Here is a 14,497-nt window from a genome sequence, read left to right as displayed (position 1 = left end):
TTGCTCTAGCGCTTTGGACTGTGTTATATTTATCAGTTAATACATAGGAATATTATTGCTATTCATCCACCAAGAACTAGAAACTCTGTGCTTCATCTGATGAAAGTTTCAAAAAAATGAAAGAGTTGGTAAATTTCTCCTGAACTCCACACGTACAAATAAAGAAAACCCCAATTGCTTGCAAAACTACCTCTCTTTGTAATTGATTAGAAAGCCACTAATAGCTTTTGAGCATGATTGTCTAATATTTTATTCAGGTCTTGCTTAGAAACACATTGAAATCATTACCTGACTTTTAAGAAAGAGGAATTCTTTTTCCAATTAAAAATAAACCCAGTGGCACACCCTAGCTCTTATTTCTTTTGTCTAGAAAAGCTCATTTGACTTTCAGATTAAGGTGTAAAGGATTTGAACCAGAGAAAAGTGATGTTCCTGGAGTTGAGTTTTTTTAAAAAGTGGCTTGGGCAGCTGTTAACCACAAAATTAACCATTTTGTTTCCATAGTCAGCAAAAGAAACCAAAAATACCCACAATACAGCACTTAGCATCCTACTTTATGTTTTTTAGGGAATATTCATTTCCTGTGGCACAATGGCAGGCAAATACTGAAAATGAAACTGTTCATACAACATTGTGTTAGAATGAAGTTCATGGGTATTAGTTTCAGAAGTTCTAAGCTAACAACACAATTTGTGACAATGAGTACTTTTCTATATAAGTGGACTATGAGATCATAAAACCCAAATTGTTTATAGACACACCAACCTCAGCATGGTGCTCAGTGCTTTGTAGTTGGAGGGCATTTGGGACAAATTTTAACTTCGGATGTGATTCGTCCTAAAAGATGAACGGCCTGCTTCATGCTTTCTGTGGTGATTGCTAGATGCTGGTGGAATTCCCAACCTATGCCTACATATATAACTTATTTGAGGAAATAAACTTTCATTAATGGTACCTGATCTTGAATATGCTTGTCTTTTCCCCTAAACAACAGGATTTTTTTTTGGGTAAAATGCAAAGGATCAAAGAAGCATGCAATGCAAGTTATCTCGACTGTCATTGCTTTGCCAAAACAAGTATTTCACAAATGCCTGTTTAGAAGATAATTCTATGGTGTGGAATGAATGATACAGTCTTATTTTTTATTTAAAAGATGGGTGTATGTATCTGAAATGATTAAGAGGACATTAAAAATGTGTAAGTCTGTTTTGGGGTGCAGGATTCCATACTACTCCAGCAAACAGAAACATTTGTGAGATCAATGACTGTACTATATAATTCTATTTCTGTTTTCATACTATGTGGTTCCTGTCTAAGGCCTAAAATACACTGCAATTTTTTTTTTTTTTTTTTTTATTAACGGAAAGAAAAAAAAAAAGAAATTAACACAACATTTAGAAATCATACCATTCTACATATGCACTCAGTAATTCTTAACATCATCACATAGATGCATGATCATTGTTTCTTAGTACATTTGCATCGGTTTAGAGGAACTAGCAACACAACAGAAAAAGATATAAAATGTTAATATAAAGAAAAGAAATAAAAGTAGTAGTAATAGTAAAAAACAACAACAACAAACAAACCAACAAGCAAACAAAAACAAAAAAAACCCTATAGCTCAGATGCAGCTTCATTCAGTATTTTAACATGATTACTTTACAATTAGGTATTATTGTGCTGTCCATTTTTGAGTTTTTGTATCTAGTCCTGTTGCACAGTCTGTATCCCTTCAGCTTCAATTACCCATTGTCTTACCCTGTTTCTAACTCCTGCTGAACTCTGTTACCAATGACATATTTCAAGTTTATTCTCGAATGTCCGTTCACATCAGTGGGACCATACAGTATTTGTCCTTTAGTTTTTGGCTGGATTCACTCAGCATAATATTCTCTAGGTCCATCCATGTTATTACATGCTTCATAAGTTTATCTTGTCTTAAAGCTGCATAATATTCCATCGTATGTATATACCACAGTTTGTTTAGCCACTCTTCTGTTGATGGAGATTTTGGCTGTTTCCATCTCTTTGCAATTGTAAATAACGCTGCTATAAACATTGGTGTGCAAATGTCCGTTTGTGTCTTTGCCCTTAAGTCCTTTGAGTAGATACCTAGCAATGGTATTGCTGGGTCGTATGGCAATTCTATATTCAGCTTTTTGAGGAACCGCCAGACTGCCTTCCACAGTGGTTGCACCCTTTGACATTCCCACCAACAGTGGATAAGTGTGCCTCTTTCTCCGCATCCTCTCCAGCACTTGTCATTTTCTGTTTTGTTGATAATGGCCATTCTGGTGGGTGTGAGATGATATCTCATTGTGGTTTTGATTTGCATTTCTCTAATGGCCAGGGACATTGAGCATCTCTTCATGTGCCTCTTGGCCATCCATATTTCTTCTTCTGGTAGGTGTCTGTTTAAGTCTTTTTCCCATTTTGTAATTGGGTTGGCTGTCTTTTTGTTGTTGAGTTGAATAATCTCTTTATAAATTCTGGATACTAGACCTTTATCTGATATGTCGTTTCCAAATATTGTCTCCCATTGTGTAGGCTGTCTTTCTACTTTCTTGATGAAGTTCTCTGATGCACAAAAGTGTTTAATTTTGAGGAGCTCCCATTTATTTATTTCCTTCTTCAGTGTTCTTGCTTTAGGTTTAAGGTCCATAAAACCACCTCCAGTTGTAAGATCCATAAGATATCTCCCAACATTTTCCTCTATCTGTTTTATGGTCTTAGACCTAATGTTTAGATCTTTGATCCATTTTGAGTTAACTTTTGTATAGGGTGTGAGAGATGGGTCTTTTTTCATTCTTTTGCATATGGATATCCAGTTCTCTAGACACCATTTATTGAAGAGACTGCTCTGTCCCAGGTGAGTTGGCTTGACTGCCTTATCAAAGATCAAATGTCCATAGATGAGAGGGTCTATATCTGAGCACTCTATTCGATTCCATTGGTCGATATATCTATCTTTATGCCAATACCATGCTGTTTTGACCACTGTGGCTTCATAATATGCCTTAAAGTCAGGTAGCGCGAGACCTCCAGCTTCGTTTTTTTTCCTCAAAATGTTTTTAGCAATTCGGGGCACCCTGCCCTTCCAGATAAATTTGCTTATTGGTTTTTCTATTTCTGAAAAATAAGTTGTTGGGATTTTGATTGGTATTGCATTGAATCTGTAAATCAATTTAGGTAGGATTGACATCTTAACTATATTTAGTCTTCCAATCCATGAACACGGTATGCCCTTCCATCTATTTAGGTCTTCTGTGATTTCTTTTAACAGTTTTTTGTAGTTTTCTTTATATAGGTTTTTTGTCTCTTTGGTTAAATTGATTCCTAGGTATTTTATTCTTTTAGTTGCGATTGTAAATGGGATTCGTTTCTTGATTTCCGCCTCAGCTTGTTCATTACTAGTGTATAGAAAAACTACAGATTTTTGAATGTTGATCTTGTAGCCTGCTACTTTGCTGTACTCATTTATTAGCTCTAGTAATTTTGTTGTGGATTTTTCTGGGTTTTCTACATATAGTATCATATCGTCTGCAAACAGTGATAGTTTTACTTCTTCCTTTCCAATTTTGATGCCTTGTATTTCTTTTTCTTTTCTAATTGCTCTGGCTAGAACTTCCAACACAATGTTGAATAATAGTGGTGATAGTGGGCATCCTTGTCTTGTTCCTGATCTTAGGGGGAAAGTTTTCAATTTTTCCCCATTGAGGATGATATTAGCTGTGGGTTTTTCATATATTCCCTCTATCATTTTAAGGAAGTTCCCTTGTATTCCTATCTTTTGAAGTGTTTTCAACAGGAAAGGATGTTGAATCTTGTCAAATGCCTTCTATGCATCAATTGAGATGATCATGTGATTTTTCTGCTTTGATTTGTTGATATGGTGTATTACATTAATTGATTTTCTTATGTTGAACCATCCTTGCATACCTGGGATGAATCCTACTTGGTCATGATGTATAATTCTTTTAATGTGTTGTTGGATACGATTTGCTAGAATTTTATTGAGGATTTTTGCATCTGTATTCATTAGAGAGATTGGTCTGTAGTTTTCTTTTTTTGTAATATCTTTGCCTGGTTTTGGTATGAGGGTGATGTTGACTTCATAGAATGAATTAGGTAGTTTTCCCTCCACTTCGATTATGTTGAAGAGTTTGAGGAGAGTAGGTACTAATTCTTTCTGGAATGTTTGATAGAATTCACATGTGAAGCCGTCTGGTCCTGGACTTTTCTTTTTAGGGAGCTTTTGAATAACTAATTCAATCTCTTTACTTGTGATTGGTTTGTTGAGGTCGTCTATTTCTTCTTGAGTCAAAGTTGGTTGTTCATGTCTTTCCAGGAACCTGTCCATTTCTTCTAAATTGTTGTATTTATTAGCATAAAGTTGTTCATAGTATCCTGTTATTACCTCCTTTATTTCTGTGAGGTCAGTAGTTATGTCTCCTCTTTCATTTCTAATCTTATTTATTTGCATCCTCTCTCTTCTTCTTTTTGTCAATCTTGATAAGGGCCCATCAATCTTGTTGATTTTCTCATAGAACCAACTTCTGGTCTTATTGATTTTCTCTATTGTTTTCATGTTTTCAATTTCATTTATTTCTGCTCTAATCTTTGTTATTTCTTTCCTTTTGCTTGCTTTGGGATTAGTTTGCTGTTCTTTCTCCAGTTCTTCCAATTGGACAGTTAATTCCTGCATTTTTGCCTTTTCTTCTTTTCTGATAAAGGCATTTAGGGCAATAAATTTCCCTCTTAGCACTGCCTTTGCTGCGTCCCATAAGTTTTGATATGTTGTATCTTCATTTTCATTTGCCTCTAGGTATTTACTAATTTCTCTTGCAATTTCTTCTTTGACCCACTTGTTGTTTAAGAGTGTGTTGTTGAGCCTCCATGTATTTATGAATTTTCTGGTCCTCCGCCTATTATTGATTTCCAACTTCATTCCTTTATGATCCGAGAAAGTGTTGTGTATGATTTCAATATTTTTAAATTTGTTAAGACTTGCTTTGTGACCCAGCATATGGTCTATCTTTGAGAATGATCCATGAGCACTTGAAAAAAAGGTGTATCCTGCTGTTGTGGGATGTAATGTCCTATAAATGTCTGTTAAGTCAAGTTCATTTATAGTAATATTCAGGTTCTCTATTTCTTTATTGATCCTCTGTGTAGATGTTCTGTCCATTGATGAGAGTGGTGAATTGAAGTCTCCAACTATTATGGTATATGTGTCTATTTCCCTCTTCATTGTTTGCAGTGTATTCCTCACGTATTTTGGGGCATTCTGGTTTGGTGCATAAATATTTATGATTGTTATGTCTTCTTGCTTAATTGTTCCTTTTAATAGTATATAGTGTCCTTCTTTGTCTCTTTTAACTGTTTTACATTTGAAGTCTAATTTGTTGGATATTAGTATAGCCACTCCTGCTCTTTTCTGGTTGTTGTTTGCATGAAATATCTTTTCCCAACCTTTCACTTTCAACCTATATTTATCTTTGGGTCTAAGATGTGTTTCCTGTAGACAGCATATAGAAGGATCCTGTTTTTTAATCCATTCTGCCAGTCTATGTCTTTTAATTGGGGAATTCAGTCCATTGACATTTAGAGTTATTACTGTTTGGATAATATTTTCCTCTACCATTTTGCCTTTTGTATTATATATATCATATCTGACTTTCCTTCTTTCTACACTTTTCTTCATGTCTCTCTCTTCTGTCTTTTTGTATCTGACTCTAGTGCTTCCTTTAGTATTTCTTGCAGAGCTGGTCTCTTGGTCACAAATTCTCTTAGTGACTTTTTGTCTGAGAATGTTTTAATTTCTCCCTCATTTTTGAAGGACAATTTTGCTGGATATAGGAGTCTTGGCTGGCAGTTTTTCTCTTTTAGTAACTTAAATATATCATCCCACTGTCTTCTAGCTTCCATGGTTTCTGCTGAGAAATCTACACATAGTCTTATTGGGTTTCCCTTGTATGTGACGGATTGTTTTTCTCTCGCTGCCTTCAAGATCCTCTCTTTCTCTTTGACCTCTGACATTCTAACTAGTAAGTGTCTTGGGGAACACCTATTTGTGTCTAATCTCTTTGGGGTGCGCTGCACTTCTTGGATCTGTAATTTTAGGTCTTTCATAAGAGTTGGGAAATTGTCAGTGATAATTTCTTCCATTAGTTTTTCTCCTCCTTTTCTCTTCTCTTCTCCTTCTGGGATACCCACTACACGTATATTTGTACGGTTCACATTGTCCTTGAGTTCCCTGATACCTTGTTCAAATTTTTCCATTCTTTTCCGGATAGTTTCTGTTTCTTTTTGGAATTCAGATGTTTCATCCTCCAAATCACTAATTCTATCTTCTGTTTCTTTAAATCTGTCATTGTAGGTATCCATTGTTTTTTCCATCTTTTCTACTTTATCTTTCACTTCCATAAGTTCTGTGATTTGTTTTTTCAGTTTTTCTATTTCTTCTTTATGTTCAGCCCATGTCTTCTTCATGTCCTCCCTCAATTTATCGATTTCATTTTTGAAGAGGTTTTCCATTTCTGTTCGTATATTCAGCATTAGTTGTTTCAGCTCCTGTATCTCATTTGAACTATTGGTTTCTTCGTTTGACTGGGCCATATGTTCAATTTTATGAGCGTGATCTGTTATCTTCTGCTGGCGTCTGGGCATTTAGTCAGATTTCCCCGGGTGTTCGACCCCACAGCTTGAAAGATTTTTCTGCGCAATCTCTGGGTTCTGTTCTTCCTATCCTGCCCAGTAGGTGGCGCTCGTGGCACACGCCTGTCTGTGGGTTCCACCAGCGAAAGTTGCTGTGGGTCCCTCAACTCTGGAAAACTCTCGCCGTAGGGGAGGTTCGGCAACCGAAGCGTCTTGGAAGAATGCCAGCCGGCCCAGGGTTCCAAACGCGGGGAGGGTCGCCGGCCATCGCAGCACAGGAGAGCGTCCGGCCAAATTAGCCACTCGGCCCGGGGCACCAAGTGTGGCGGGAGGGCGCCAGGTGTCGCAGCCCGGGAGAGTACACTGTTCCCAGCCAACGGGGGAGTCACGTGTTTGGAAGGGATCCCCCGGTCACTGTTCTCCGCAGTCTGGGGATTTCCGACCCAACTATCTCAGTTGTTCCGGGGGGCCTCGTGTGGTGGGGGCACCAGCCGCCGCGGCCTAAGGGGACCGCCTGTCCAATTCTACCAGCTGGCCCAGGAAGGTGGAAGGGAGGGACTCCGGTCGCTTGCCGTCCCACCCAGGAAAGCCCGTGCCCCTTGGTGATCTCACCGGAGCTGGTTCTCCCAGATAGTCAGCCGTTCCAGGATGGGGTACGCTGTCCCTTTGATCTCCCTCGTGGTTCCGGGAGCTGCTCTGTATTATCTCCACTCCCCCAGTAGCTGTTCTGGAGGAGGAAAGGTGAGGGCAGCAAGGCTGTCGAGGCTGGTGGCGGAGGAGCACGGTGAAGGCGGGGGAAGAGGGCACCGTGGTGGTTGGAGAGCAGCCGGAGCAGGAGGGGGAAGAGAGGGGAGAAGGAGGTCGGGCGGCTCGGCTGCTGCGGGGCTTGGGCGCCGCGCGGCGGGCCGGCGGAGAAAGAGAGGGAAGGAGGAGGTCGGGCGGCTCGGCTGCTGCGGGCTTGGGCGCCGCGCGGCAGGCCGGCGGAGAAAGAGAGGGGAGGAGGAGGTCGGGCGACTCGGCTGCTGCGGGGCTTGGGCGCCGCGCGGCGGGCCGGTGGAGAAAGAGAGGGGAGGAGGAGGTCGGGCGGCTCGGCTGCTGCGGGGCTTGGGTGCCGCGCGGCGGGCCGGCGGAGAAAGAGAGGGGAGGAGGAGGTCGGGCGGCTCGGCTGCTGCGGGCTTGGGCGCCGCGCCTACACTGCAATTTTGAGATCTCATGCTTGATGGAATAATGCTAGAATAGTTCTATTAAATATTGTTAAAGACTTTTGGAATCTTAGAATAATACAACATCTCAATACGATATTACAGGTACACAAGAAATTTCAGATCAACCCATCAATCATTAAACACATTTTAATGGCCTTTTGAGCCATTAAAATAAATGTTAATCTTGCTCACTTTCTTTAAGTCAACCCAAAGCATATGTTATTGTTTTAGAAAAATTCAAGAAAAAGATAAAGTATTCAATATGTCATCTTCCCTGAAGTCTTGTGGTGTCATTGCAGCCCAGTGCACTTTACAAATGTGTATTAATGAAAGAATGAATGTCACTGAATTCCTCTCTTTCTCCTAAGGTATTTGCTATCCTGTGGTCTAAAAGGGAAATTTAAAAATATAATATAAAGAAGAGGGAAGAGAGTTTGACTGCTTCAGGAGACGAATCTGCTGTCTTGAAAGGTGTGCTGCTTTGAAATGATGTATGGACCCTAGAAAAGCCATGTTTTAATCAAAATCCCATTTCGTGATGGCAGAATACTCCCTATTCAATACTGTATATTTGAATCTGTAATTAGATAATCTCCCTTGGGGTGTGATTTAATCAAGAGTGGTTGTTAAACTGGATTAGGTGACTACATGTCTCCACCCATTTGGGTGGGTCTTGATTTGTTTACTGGAGTCCTATAAAAGAGGAAACATTTTGGAGAATAAGAGATTTGGAGAGAGCAGAGAATGCTGCAGCACCACGAAGCAGAGAATCCATGAGCCAGTGACCTTTAGAGATAAAAAAGCAAAATGCCTCCCAGGGAGCTTCATGAAACTGGAAGCCAGGAGAAGAAGCTGGAAGATGATGCCATGTCTGCCATGTGCCCTTCCAGCTGAGAGAGGAAACCTGACCATGCTTACCATGTGCCTTCTCACTTGAGAGAGAAACCCTGAACTTCATCAGCCTTCTTGAACTAAGGTATCTTTCCCTGGATGCCTTAGATTGGACATTTCTATAGACTTGCTTTAACTGGGACATTTTCTCGGCCTTAGAACTGAAAAGTAGCAACTTACTAAATTTCCCCTCTTAAAAGCCATTCTGTTTCTGGTATATTGCATTCTGGCAGCTAGCAAACTAGAACAAAAGGCTTAAACATAAGCTCGATTAGCTGGGAGCAGTGTTGTAGAAAAGAGTGCTCAGGTGCCTATGGATGTCCCTTCCATTTCTGAATTTCTGTGATCCTTTCAAATTCCACTATTTCTTTGGGTTCTTTGTTACTTCCTAGGGATGGTCTATCCAGACAGGCAATTGACTGAGAATGAAAGATTTGCCACCCTAAAGGTGTGAGTTTCTTTCAAGGAATATTAGTTTCTGTTCGGATACTTTCAGCTACACTAGGGAAAAAAAAAAGTGTCTTCAAGGAAGTGTACTGTTTTACTAATAAGAAGTCTAGGGTGACTTTTTCTTGGTTGGTTTATTAGCTTGAGAAATCGTTAAGATCCTGAGGTCCTTCTGTACCTCTGCATCGTCATCTGTAGTGTGCTTGTTATCTGTGTTTCTGGTCAGCAGGGGGCTGCAGTAGCTCCCAACACTAATCTTCATGCAACAGTGTGTCAAAGATAGGGAGAAAGGCTGGTGTGCGTGTGTGCATGTGCATGTATGTGTGTGTGTGACAGAGAGAGAGAGAGAGAGAGAGAAACTGATTGATTGATTTTATCCTAACAGTGGACTTTCTTTTGGGCTGTACTAACTCCCTGGAAAAATAGAAAATTAGGCATATTAACATTCTTGCATCTTCACCCTCTATAGTAGCTTCAAGTGTCTGATATTAGGCAAGAAAGGACTGGAAGTATTTCCTGGGTAGGGACAGAGTATCTTCAACAATTTACGAGAACACTGCAACTCCCACCGAATAGATTCTCAACATAATTCTTAATCAGAAACTGACTGCTGCCGTCAATGGAGTTGAAAATATTCCTCCTGTTATTGCTGCAAAAGATGTAGATACATGACCAAGAGCATGGATGTTGCAGAGGTAACTGTCAGGCAAGGCAAGCACAACAGAAGTCATCTTAGAGTACGCCATTGGAGATGTCGGTCATACAGTCCCCAGTAAGTGATGTCTCTGGCAGCGTCATGCTTTGACACAGAGAGGAGCTTCAGTCTGTCCCCCATTCATTTATTTAGTCATTAGGTGTCTGGGGTTTGTGTCAGACACAGGGGGGTTGTTTCGCAGGCTGCCTCCCCGTTAGCTTTAATGCCTCCCATTGTTCTTCACATGTACACCCCTTCTTCATTTCTCTTTCCTCCCTCTGTGGGTTAGCCAAAAACCCAGGCTCTGATAACACGAGCTGGAGGGAGAGGCAGAGGAGATGCAGTGGAAGAGCAAGGAATATGTGGAAGTTGGTTGAGAGAGAATTTGAGAGCCAAGAACCTGGGCTTTTTTCTTCCCAGTTCCACTAAGGAACATGAGACAGCTGTACACCCCATGGCGATGAGGTGGTGACTGATTGCTGCCAAGTTATTAACTGAAATAAAAATATGATGGAGAAAGAAGAGATGGGAGAGAGTGCAAACTGCAGTTACCGATGTCGAGGGAGGTGGGGGACTTGCTTTGCCAGGAGACAAGGAGGCTTGGTATGCTGCCCAGAATGTGGGAGCTGGCAGGCATGGGGAGGAAGGATGGGAGGGTATGAGACCAAATCAGGAGGGTGTGACAAATAGGACTTCATGGTCACTCACTGGGGTGTGTGCTCCTCTCTCCAGTAAATGTGCCTTGGATGATTTTCAGATAACCTCTCACTTGACCTTTCACCATTCATAGCAATGGTAAACCCTCACCAGGGAATGAATTGTCAAAAAAGCAGTGCCCTGAAAAATAAACTGGAGAGACCATTCCAGCACGTGTGTTTGACTCTAGCTCCCTGCAGACTACCCACTTACTACCTGAGCAGGATCCCTGCTTTACAACTTGGGGAGGATATTTCTTTTGGAGGTGCATAGAATAAGTTATCCTCAGTTTGGCTGGATAGCCCTCTTACCCACCCCCAAATATTTTTCATCCATGACACAATTTCTCAAGATTTCTGGAGTAAGCCTTCAGCTCTCTGCCCAGTGCCTGATCTCGGAAAAAATGGCTTGGAATCACAATGTTTCTTTGGTTTCTGAAATAAACCATATGTGCTAGAATTTGTATTATTAATTCATGTGACTGCTTGTTGCAGTTGCTATTTACCAATTGAATGGAAGTATTTAAATATTTTAACAATGATTACTACTCTAAAAGTATGTGCTGACTTAGCACTCACCTCAGACCCATCCTAGGTGAATATTATAATCAAGACTCTGGCCTACTTAGTGCAAAACCAGGTCAAGATTACCTGTTAGGCAATACCGCTTCATAGTGGAAAACATCTTCTGAGATTTTACATTTCTTTCAGGGTATTTACCATAGATAATGGGATCTAACTTTCCATGAGTGGTAAGGGGTTTGCTACTGGGGTGATACAAACTCTCTAAGATTTGGACACATGTTGAAGAGGAGCCAGTTACAGGATTAGATACTTTATCGACATTATACAATTTAATCCTCAATTTTATTTAATTCCATCATTTTTGATTAATGGCTCTAAAGGAACCAGGAATGAGACGCTGTCTCCTGTCATATAGTGCAATTTGTACAAACAGAAGCTGATGTTTGGTTTTTGGAAAGGGTCACCCAGACAGATCCTACCATTATTTCAAAATATTCAGAACCTGAGGAAAGAAAATAAGGCACGGTAATGGAACGAACACAACCTTGGGCACTGAGTAAGATGAATTTAGAGAATGAATTTAAATTCTCTCAGCCTCAGCTGCTTCATCCCTTCCTTACTCGGTCTTGTGAGAATTAAACAATTTATGTATGAATAATATGCCCAGCACTTGTTTACCTTGTTCGGGCAGGATAAAAGAATGTCAGGATGTACGAAGGCAGATCATGGATTAGGACTGGAGAGCATAGCCAGCATTCCACCAGAAATAAAGACTGCCAACTGAGAAAGGAAACACAAGGGCTTAGTCCAACAATTTGTAGTGGCATGATCAGCCTTACCTTACTGAGTTAATTGCATGTGAAAGGTATGGAGACCTTTACACTGCCCCCTTTTCCTTGTCTACACAAATAAGTTTAGTTCACTTCTTTACACTTGAAGGTCTACTCCACCGCGAGTCATTTTAACTTTAAACTAGATGAAGGGATTTCTTATTTCTGATCTCTTTTTCTTATGCTCTCCCTCTGCTGCTCTTTTGCTTCAGTTACTCTTTTAGTCTATATTTCTTCTTTTGATGGATTCTTGGTAAAAGCATTTTTGAATTTTAGCCATTTTCACCTCTGAGAAGATTCCATTTTGGTTTTTTTCTCCTTTCTATCCAAGAGGCTTTCTGCATTGTAACCATCTCTACTGTCTACACCCGGTTCCACCCACCAGCCTCCACTACCAAATTTTGTAGGTAGAAGTGCAGAATTTGCACTGTAAAAAAAAAATGCATGTTTATATTGTAGTCATCATACTTTCATCTAGAAGGCATCCTATTTTTTTTAATTAGAGAATTTGTAGGTTTACAGAAAAATCATGCATAAAATTCATAAAATACAGAGTTCCCACAGAACACCCTATTATTAATATTATTATTATTATTATTATTATTATTATTATTGCTGTTTCTTTCTTTCTTTCTTTTTAGGGGATGCATGGGCTGGAAATCAAAGCCAGTTCTTCCGCATGGCAGGCAAGCATCCTACCACTGAACAACCCGAATACCCAGGCTACCCTATTATTTACACCTTGCAATAGTGTGGTATATTTGTTGTACTTCATAAAAGAACATTTTCATACTTGTACTAGTAACTATAGTCCATCATTTACAATAGGGTTCACTGTGTTTTACAGTTCTATATGGTTTTAAAAAAATGTTTATTCTAGTAACATCTATACAACCTAAAACTTCCACCTTTAACTACATTTACATGTATAATTAAGTCCTATTAATTATTTTCTCAGTGTTATGCCACCAGTGACCACCGTGTATTACCAAACCTTTATAATCAACCCAAATAGAAAATGTACAGTTTAAACATTGACTTCCCATTCCCTTCCCCTAACCCAGTCAGGGTAACCCTATATTCTAGATTCTGATGCTAGGAGTCTGCTTATTCTAATTGTTTCATATCAGTGAGATCATACAATACTGGTTAGATCATCCTATGTTTTAATTGTTTACATTTAAATTAGTAAAACTGTATTTGTCTTCTCACTTTTTTATTTTTTAACACACCACTAAAAAAATCAGCTGATGCTAAGCCATGATGGCAGACGTGATGGAATAGTGAAAAAATGATAATGAAAGTGGCACCAATTCATCTTGCGTTATATCCTGATTGGCTATTGGCATCCCTGACAAGGTCATGTTGGGTCTGCTGTCTTGGGGCCATTTTGTGTGTGTGTGGCAAGGCAGTAGTGGTGGGGAAAGGTAGGTAAGAAAACACAGATGCAGGCGTGGAATAGCTTGGGCTAAGTGACAGAAGACTTGTATATTTAGTTTAAGGTGTACAAGGCTACAACCACAGAATTCACCTTCAACTTTGAATATACAAAAGCCCATCCCTGAAAAAGTTCTGTCAAGGGAGGAAAAGAAGTGAAATCAATGGTCATGTATAGCTCAGCTCAGATCTGATTTTCAGTAATCCTATCTTGTATGTTTTCCCTAAGAATGTATAAAGTATATTTGGCTCATCTTTGGTGCTATTTTTTTTTTTTAATTGCTAAGTTGAAATTCACTTAGCTGATGGCATAATGCAAAAAGGAATCTGTTATGTACTGAGGTTGAGAGAATCAGGGAGTTTACTCTTATGTAAGCAATTTTTTTTTTTTGGCTTGTTTTTTGTTTGGTTTTGTTTTTGCGTTTCTATTCAAAAACTTTGAAGTCTGTGTTTGTCTTGGCCTTTTACCGATTAGTGTCCAAGATCTGTGTTACTTTGCTTTTGCATATAACATATCTGGAGGGACTCCTGTGGCTATGACAGAGTAACTGGCACTCTAATGGGCCCACTCACATAAATAGCTGTCAAACTGTACACCGTACGGGAAGCAACTGGTTTAGACATTCAGTGACAAACAAAGAGGACTGTGATCTCTGAGGGAAAGAAAGCACAAAACGTGAGCCCCATGATCACTATTATTTTCTGCCAAAATAATATCCTGAATGCAAAGCAGGGAGATGGAGTCCAAACAGAACACGAGGTCTTGGTGATTTTAGAAGGCAGAAATTGGAGGTTAGGGCTGCTGAGGAGGTTGGAATCTGTAGGTCGGGTTTTGAGAGAAGAAAGGAGCTATACTAAGAAGGAAATATGCCTAGGAATCCCTTTAAGTTTATGACCAAATATTAATCTGTGAGAGCACAGGGGAAGACTCAGTGAAGCTGCGGAGCTGTGAAACTAAATATAAATTCTGGAGGTCGCCCGTTTCTGAGGGTGGTAGGAGTCCAGTCAGCTAGAGCTTTGCTGAACACCAGGGGTATTCAGTTTAGGCCCTTGAAATCTCACAATTTAGGTGCAAAGCTATTTTAGATGTAGAAAAGGAATACTATTTGCCCA

The 14,497-nt window shown here is 39.9% G+C and overlaps 2 long non-coding RNA genes across 7 annotated transcripts in view; one reads left to right on the top strand and one right to left on the bottom strand.

Moving 5' to 3' along the window:
- The window catches only part of LOC143679336 (uncharacterized), a 364,318-nt gene that overhangs the window by 132,422 nt on the left and 217,399 nt on the right, over positions 1-14,497 (top strand). The window lies entirely within an intron of this gene.
- Positions 1-14,497, bottom strand: part of LOC143679334 (uncharacterized) — a 43,498-nt gene that overhangs the window by 24,782 nt on the left and 4,219 nt on the right. For all 3 annotated transcript variants that reach the window (XR_013173659.1, XR_013173660.1, XR_013173661.1), the window contains exon 3: positions 11,796-11,897. This is a non-coding gene — a long non-coding RNA (uncharacterized LOC143679334). The remainder of the gene's footprint in view (positions 1-11,795; positions 11,898-14,497) is intronic.

The sequence above is a fragment of the Tamandua tetradactyla genome, chromosome 4 (genome assembly GCF_023851605.1).
Source record: "Tamandua tetradactyla isolate mTamTet1 chromosome 4, mTamTet1.pri, whole genome shotgun sequence".
NCBI classification, from domain to species: Eukaryota; Metazoa; Chordata; class Mammalia; order Pilosa; family Myrmecophagidae; genus Tamandua; species Tamandua tetradactyla.
This window is presented reverse-complemented; position numbering and strand designations above follow the sequence as displayed.